This window comes from Mesoplodon densirostris, chromosome 12 (genome assembly GCF_025265405.1).
Source record: "Mesoplodon densirostris isolate mMesDen1 chromosome 12, mMesDen1 primary haplotype, whole genome shotgun sequence".
Taxonomy (NCBI): domain Eukaryota; kingdom Metazoa; phylum Chordata; class Mammalia; order Artiodactyla; family Ziphiidae; genus Mesoplodon; species Mesoplodon densirostris.
This window is the reverse complement of record NC_082672.1, coordinates 83,868,491-83,876,683: the sequence shown is the minus strand read 5'-3', so window position 1 is coordinate 83,876,683 and position 8,193 is coordinate 83,868,491. Positions and strand designations below refer to the sequence as shown.

Genomic DNA, 8,193 nt, shown 5'->3' with positions numbered 1-8,193 from the left:
CAGAATATTGCATTGATAAATTGCTCTGCTCAAGGCAACTGCTTTGAGGTTCCAAATCACAATCTGCATTTAAGGGCTTCCAACAATAATTACCTCTGTGTAATGAGCAGCAGTCCTTAAAAGGGTCTGCCGTTTCCCCACAATCTTTTATAGGGTGAGCAGAGCTGTATCCACTGATAACCCAGCTGCCGAGGAACTGAGCAGAGCCGGCTCCAAACTTCTCAGCTGTTGACAGGCTTGACTTGCTGAGAACACTGGTTAAATATAGCACACGCGAGCTCAGCTTCTCGACAAAGTCACTGCTCTGACAGTGCTGTGAAGGGAGCAGAAGACGAGAAACCTAATCTCAGAACCCAACACCTAGCAACAGTTGAAAAAACTTTTAAACAAAAGTCTGGGTGGGAGATATACAACAGCCTCCAATTTCTGCTGATCGGGGATTTCAGGGAGAAGAAGCTGCTTTCCCCTTCTCTCTACCCAGTTTCCTGCATGACTTCAGCTATTGGCTAGTCCTAGGAAAGAAAGTGGGAAAAGCTTTTTCCTCTGTATTCTTTTGGGCTGGATAGTTTTCCAGAACTCCAGTCTCTCTTGGGCTGTGGGGCAAGCCACTGGGTTCTTCCAAGGATAAGCTACCTCCATAAAGGACGTACCTTTGGTTAGAGGAGCTGCCAGTCAGGTAAGACCAAAATACACAGCTACCTACTCTCTTAAGACATTTCTGTTTCCACAAGAAGAGAGCTCTCTCTGATTCTGTGTTGTCTGTTTCCTTTGATTCTCACTGTTCCACGATGTGATAACACATTTAGGAATTATGACGATCACTGTGAATTCTTTTTAAAGAATCAGAAAGTCATCTCTTTCTCAGAATTATCCGATTGTTTTCTAAACACAAAGATTGTAATGATGCTTTAATAACGATCAAAATATGTCTGCCAAGTTATCATTTTCTGGCAGGTAACAGAAATACGACAAAGGACAACTTCACAGTCCTTTCACAATGCGGATGGGCAACCAATGGAAGGGATATTTTCTCTAGAAGCAAAATAACTTTCATATAATGAAACTAGCTGAGCAGCTTGTGTGGTAAATGAGAGGCAAGTCCTGCGTGGTGTTTGTGTTGATGTGCTTTTGACTGGCTGGCTTCTCCTTTGCCGGATTCTCTGACTACACTGGTACACCTTGTGCTGGTTCTGACCTCGTTACATTACAGTCACCCCGAGTGCTTCTCACTAGGCACAAGATATGCCTGGTTTCAGATCACTGCTTTTGGAGTTGTTGAATAGTATTCAGGAGAATACTATTTTGTGGTTTTTTTTTAAAAAAAGGCATTGAGTAATTGCTTGTATATTGATGAGACAGATTCTGATTTTTAAAACTCAGATTGAATGTATTAGAAAAAATTCTTTCTTAAGTTGCACGTATGTGTGTATGAATGTGTTCACCACAGTGTGATGGAAATCCTCCTTTTGTCTGTTGTATTGTCTCCCCTTCCATGAGTTTCCAGGCTGTTTTATCAGAATTGCTTAGCGTGGTCAATATCACACTGAATCTGACAAAACTTACGGCTTCACATTGGTGAGTGGTTAGTATTGGTAACTCGTGCCTGCAGTTGGGTTGGATTTGTGTAAGAAGTTTGTTCCTCTAAGTGAACATGATAATTTGAAAAAATATCCTAAACTAAGGATAATTTCAAAGAAGATACAAATGCACATTTTAAAAGAAATTATTTGAGTCTATTTTGTCAACTTAAGTAATTACCCCAAACCAGTTTTGAACAAATTGTTGACAAGAATGTATCAAGTCTTTCAGTAAATGTTCCTATTTTAAGAGAAACTAATTAAAGCTTATATATCATATGCTCAGAAAAATGAAATAGTACATACATTTCAGTACATATTATATTTCATGATTCTGATTGCATGATTAGTTTACAAAGTAAATGCAGCTAATCATGTATAATGAATGTAACAGTGCAAAATGCACTCTGGTAAACTTGGTATCGGAGAATGAAACTTCTGGTGCTTTAGTGGAGATGAAGTATCTTGGTCTTTAAAGAGTTTCAAAAAGTCTGAACTAAATGCTTTACATTTTTCTTGTTTTTATCTTAGGAAGGGTCACATTGTTGGCTTACAAATGTCTGTGTAAAGCCAAAATCTGCCATTCGTAGATTTTGGAGGCATGTAATTTCTTTTGGAGTTAGTGGAACAGCATGAGGATAACTGAGTACAGCATTGGGCCCTGGGTGAAACCATGTTTCCTGATGGATTGATTTTTGAGTATCACTGTCTTCATGACTGTAAGTTTACCCTTGAGAATCAAAAATAGCTCAGGTCAGAGCACGTGCTTTCCTCCAGTTTATGAACAATCCACTGTGCAGGTTGTGTCCTCTCGTTCACTCAAGCTCACGTCTGTGTTATTTTGACCCTTGATCGTAAAGAGAGCCCATTGCCATTTCTCCCACCACCCTAAGGTCTGTTCCCCTCATCCCTGGTCTGTATTATAACAGTGCTGCTCCCCTTCCACCCCTCGTTGCCATCCAGACCACCTTGCCCATGACCATGGGGTTCATTTCCTTATGCTTGTCTCTCCTATTCCTCACTTATCTTTTGCAACTAGTCGCTGCCAAACACCTAGGCTGGGTATTTTGAGAACCTTCCATCATCTGGCATGTACTTAACTTTTCCAGTCTCAGCTCCCACTACTCAACAACAAGTGTCCCTCTGCTTCAGATAGCTCAGATTTTGGGCCCTTCTCCAAACACCTACATACTGCATATTTCAATGCTCCACCTCTGCCCCTTTCATCCCCTCCTGCCTGGAACACTTTTCCTCCTCTCTCCTGTAGAGACTTTGTCCACTGTTTAAAACCCAGATCAGTGGCTTCCACTTTCACAATGATTTCCCAGACCATAGCATTTAGAAGTGATTCCTTCTTAGTTTGGGCTGTTTGGTGCTCTGTTAGAATTAGGGTCCTTTGGAGCAGGGTTTACTTCTTTAAATTCAGAACAATTTTATGAAGGCGACCAGGTACAAAGCATTGTCCTAAGCATCCCTTGGCTCTGGAGCGGTTCGGCCCCATGTACCTTGTGGATGTTCTATGAACATCTTTGGCTCTGAATTTCTAATGATGAGCATGTGAGAAAGTATAGGTAAGTATAAAATCAAGACAAGCAACTATAAGTGTGGTTAATAGATTTTTATCTCAAAAATTTCTCAAGGAAGGTCTTCATAGTTTTACCTAGTACAGAAAAATTACAAGTAATTGTGACTACGCTCATGTACTTGATTGTGGAGACGATGTACCTCTTGGGAATGAAATAGGAAGGGATATATATATACACATATATATATATATATAAAGATATATATATATATATATTTATACATGCATCTCCTGTGTATACACCTAGAGCTCTAAATAGTATAATTTGTATACTTTTATCATCTTCTGGTACCAGATTCTATTTATAGTTACCTTTGGTACTATACATTTAAATCATGGTTCCTTCCATTTGTGGGTCATCATGGATTAAAATCTGGCCTTGAACGTTAAAATATTTAAATATCATGATTATCCCTTTTTATTTTTCCGTAAATATTTTAAAAAGAGACATTTCTCAGTTTTATTTTAAATCACTCCTGAAACCTGTAGCCTTACTGTGTGAGACAAAGCATGAATCATGATTCTGAACTAATTTTTTTCCGTGTTCACCAAAAGAAAAGAACTCTCTTTACATTTTAAGATGGCCAAGGGGGTTAAAATTACTCTTTTAAATGGGTGTTCACCAAGAATCACTATGGGATTTTCCCAAAGAAATTTATGAAATAGTTAATATATTCATTTAGCAATGATCTCCCGGTGGTTATAATTTTTACTTATTCTTTAGAAGTGACACTTTGTGGTAAAATACACATTCTCAACTAATGCTAATTGTCTGTTTTGGAAGATAAGCATTTCTTCACAAAACAGTTGCCCTAAGAAATAAGATTTTACAGAGCTTGTTTAATTGACATCTTCCCTAATTAGTCCCCTCTCTAACATGTGGGTTTTAAAACAGCAGCATCATGGGAAGTGAAGGGGTGAGCTTAGGCTGAGATCTATTTCAGCAGACAGGTTTAAGAGAAAAAAGGCTGGTAACAGCTTATTAGAAAAATCATATCTGAAAGCCCGCAACATACATTTGTTTATACATTAATTATTTTTAAGATATGTAGCAGTAGAATGAAAGATAAGCTAATAAAATGCGTTTTGCTTCCTTATGTCTGAGCTGGATGTGTCATTCAAATGGAGCAGGCAGGAAAGGCTAATTGCATAGGCAAGTCAGACGGCCTGAATTCAGGTTTCAGCTCACTGTGACCCTGGGCAAATTACTCCCTGTGCCTCAGCTTTCTCACCTCTAAAATGAGGGTAATAATACTAGCTTCCTCATAGAGTTGTTTTGAAGATTAAACGAGTTGATAAAACTTACAGTTGCCCAATAGACTTTTCAATAATTTTATGCTATTCTTGCTTTGTTAGTACACCTTAAATATAGTTATCTGTTTAATCTTTGTTGCACACAAAAATCTTAGATACAGACGGTTTGTAGAATCAGGTTCATAGATCATAGGAAAGACAGAAGAATGTATTTGTTTAAATGTGGAATCCTGTCAGGGACATACTTTGCTGCTGTGTACTCCAAGCAGACATAGTTTGAGCTCCAGCCAATAACTTAGTATGGAATTTATGTTTCAGTCCCTCCGTTATCACTCAGCAGTGTGCTGTCTTATAGAATTATTACTAAAAAGGCCAAGAAATCGCCCACAGCATAGACCGTTCCGTGGTTTCTATATTTGCGCTTGGAGATAAAGTGTGTTTATACGTAGTGCTTGGGTATCTCTTTTATAGCCGACTACGCTGGGAGACTTCCTCTTCCAAGGAGGGATATATTATTAAATTTATCATTCTTTATTTCTTCCCTTAGATGTTTTGTTTTGTTATACTAACCTAGTAACAGATAAAAATGAAAAGACCAAAAAAGGTCGTCTCACACTAGCTTCAACCTCACCAAATACAAGTGAATTCTTCCTACTCATTGCCCTTAATCCTAGTCATTCCTCTTAAACATGGCAAGAAAGTATATTTCAAGGCAAAAAAAAGAGTGTTACCGCATAAAGATGTATGAGTATATTATGGGGTGCTCACTATTCTGTATATATATATATATATATATATATATATATATATATTTTTTTTTTTTTTTTTTTTTTTTTTTTGCGGTACGCGGGCCTCTCACTGCTGTGGCCTCTCCTGCTGTGGAGCACAGGCTCCAGACGCGCAGGCTCAGCGGCCACAGCTCATGGGCCCATCCACTCCGCGGCATGTGGGATCTTCCCGGACCAGGGCACGAACCCGTGTCCCCTGCACCGGCAGGCGGACTCTCAACCACTGCGCCACCAGGGAAGCCCTATTCTGTATATTTAACTTAACAAAAATATATGAAGCACTCAAAAGTGGAGAAGTTTCTTAGTAACTTCTACTAGCTTATGCAGGGTACTCACAGTTTAGACCTGTCCATTTTGCTTTATTTTTCACAATTGAAAGGATGAGTTTCTAAAAGATAAGGCAAACTGAATTTCAGAATGATCATTCTCTAATGAAGACCTTGTTTTAGAAAGAAAGAAAGAAAGAAAGAAAGAAGAAAGGAAAGAAAGAAAAGAAGAAAAGAATTTTTCTGGCTTTATAGAATACATTATAAAGGTTCTAGGGCAAAAATATGGGAACCTCAGGAAAATATATTGGATTATGTTCTTCTTTTTTCCTTAAATGGTCAGTCCTACTCTTTAGCTAATCAGAGAAGAGAAAAGGCTGCAGGCAGAGTACAACATTCCCCATGGCAGTAGCTGAGGCAGTGTAATTTCAAAGGCTAGGCAGTGAGTTGTGTAAGAACTTAGAATAAGGAAAGTCCAACATGAATTGGGCAGCTCCAGTTGGCTGTTAACCAGCTGATTGCAGAACTTGAGAAACTCCCAGGAAAGAAATGAAGAAATACGATATTAACCAGCACTCCAGTCCCTGAGAGCATTGTTTAAGCCACAGCAGCACTGAAAAGTCAAAAGAATGTTGGTGTTGTGTTTCCTTTTTGGGAAATGGTGTCAATGTGCATAATATTGTGTGATTTATGTGTTTCTGAGGTCTGTGAAAGACAGACTTTAAAAAGAATTTTTAAAGCTGATGCAGAATTTATCTCAAGTGGTCTGACTTTCATTGAACCCTTAAGGTTCAGGGATTTTTCTGTTTTTGCTTTTTTGCTTAAATGCTGTCACCTACCTCCTTCACCAAAACATAGATGAAAACAATTGTTGCTTCACTGGCCAAGGATTTTATATGTCTACACTTGAAAATAGTCTGTTTTTTTCTTTTTTGCGTTTTCAATAATTGTAATTGCAATCTTTCAGTCTTTCCAAGTTACTTTGAAGAAGTGAATTATCTGCTGCTTATCTTTGTAAGGAAAAGGTGAAAGAAAGCCATGAAATGGACATATCAGAGTTGGCCAAATGCATTCTTTAAAAAATGATTTGCTACAGATTTAAAGCCAAAAGGCAATTTGATTGAAAACAGTAGACTACTGACATCACCAAGACAATCAAATTACTGCCAACTTGCCTTGTTTATATAAAAGATCTTTGCAAAAATAAGGTCCCCCCCCGACACACACATGAGTCATAGGCGATACAGTAATGGGGATAAATGGACTTTATTTTTCTTTATATGTCTTTAATATACTTATGTCTTAAGTAACTCCTTTTAGGGCCTGCTTCTTTGACTGAGGTACCACAGGAAAGGAAGAGGCATTGCTGAGTTCATAATGCTATTTCAGTGTGGCAGCCTAAGTACATGAGGAAATGACACCCCGGGCCTGTATTTGGAGCCTTGCAGTTACTGTGACGACAACACACACTAATGGAAAACAAAGATGGTTTGCTTGCCAGCACAAGCCAGGAAGAGTTTTGCCAGCTCAGATTTTTCCTAATTATTCTATAAGTCTTGAAATGTGACACTTGAGATATTCAAGGCTCTTTGTGTTTCATTAACTGTTTAGTGAGTGACGCATGCTTCACGGGCAGCCTGGAATTTGGACGAGGGAGGGGCCTTTACATATAAGCTTAACTTTCACATGCTGTCTTGATAGATCTCATCCTCTGGTTTGGACACCGCCAGACCGACTGCTTTGGTCACAGCCTGTTGTTTGGTCCTTCAGGAAGGCAGCTGCTTTGGTAGAATTCACTCCTCGGGGGCCCCTCAACTTTGGTGACAAATCCCCACCTTCCATATTCTGTTCATTCCATAGATCGTTGCCCAGCATGCCAGGTGTTCCTACTAATGACTGGGACATCTGAATCCCAATTCTTATATAGTGATATAATAGATAATATAATAACAGCTACATATAATATAGATTATCTACTTAATATATGTATTATAGAGCTATGCATAATTATTTATTATATATACATGATGCCAATAATAGCATATACTGCAGATTTTTCTGTGCCAGGCACTTTGAATGATTTTATTTACTTCTCCTAACAACCCAATGAGGCACTATTATTATCTCTTGTTTTATGGATTAGAAAAATGAGGTTTATAGGTGATAAGTAACTTGCTCAGTGGTAGAGTTGAGATTCTAACCCAGGCAATTTGATCGTATTTAGCCCATATTTTCACCACTTTCTTGTAATGCAGGCAGTTGTTCAAGGAGGACCTCTACCTAGGTGGCTGTGAGGTTTTGGTGAAAGGTGTCGAATGTGACCCTGCAGTCTGGAAAGATTCACTAAGAGCAAAGAACAACGAGATATGGGGGTTGGGCTTCCCTGGTGATGCAGTGGTTGAGAGTCTGTCTGCCGATGCAGGGGACGCGGGTTCGTGCCCCGGTCCGGGAAGATCCCACGTGCCGTGGAGCGGCTGGGCCTGTGAGCCATGGCCGCTGAGCCTGCGCGTCTGGAGCCTGTGCTCCGCAACGAGAGAGGCCACAGCAGTGAGAGGCCCGCGTACCACAAAAAAAAAAAAGAGATCTGGGGTCAAAAGGCCAATGGGGCTCTTCTCCAGGGTCCTGAAGTGGAGCCAGAAGCTGTAATGGCCTGCAGAGCTGGACAACCCAGGAAGAGCTAGGCCTGGGGCCCTGGAACACAGAAGCTCTTCTTCCACTGTGGT

General features: G+C 39.6%; 1 protein-coding gene across 1 annotated transcript in view; it reads left to right on the top strand.

Moving 5' to 3' along the window:
- Positions 1 to 600: 600 nt before the first annotated feature.
- FILIP1 (filamin A interacting protein 1) overlaps positions 601 to 8,193 on the top strand; it is a 185,189-nt gene continuing 177,596 nt past the window's right edge. Inside the window, exon 1 of the mRNA XM_060115132.1 lies at positions 601 to 676. The gene's annotated coding sequence lies outside the window, so the exon portion shown is untranslated. The remainder of the gene's footprint in view (positions 677 to 8,193) is intronic.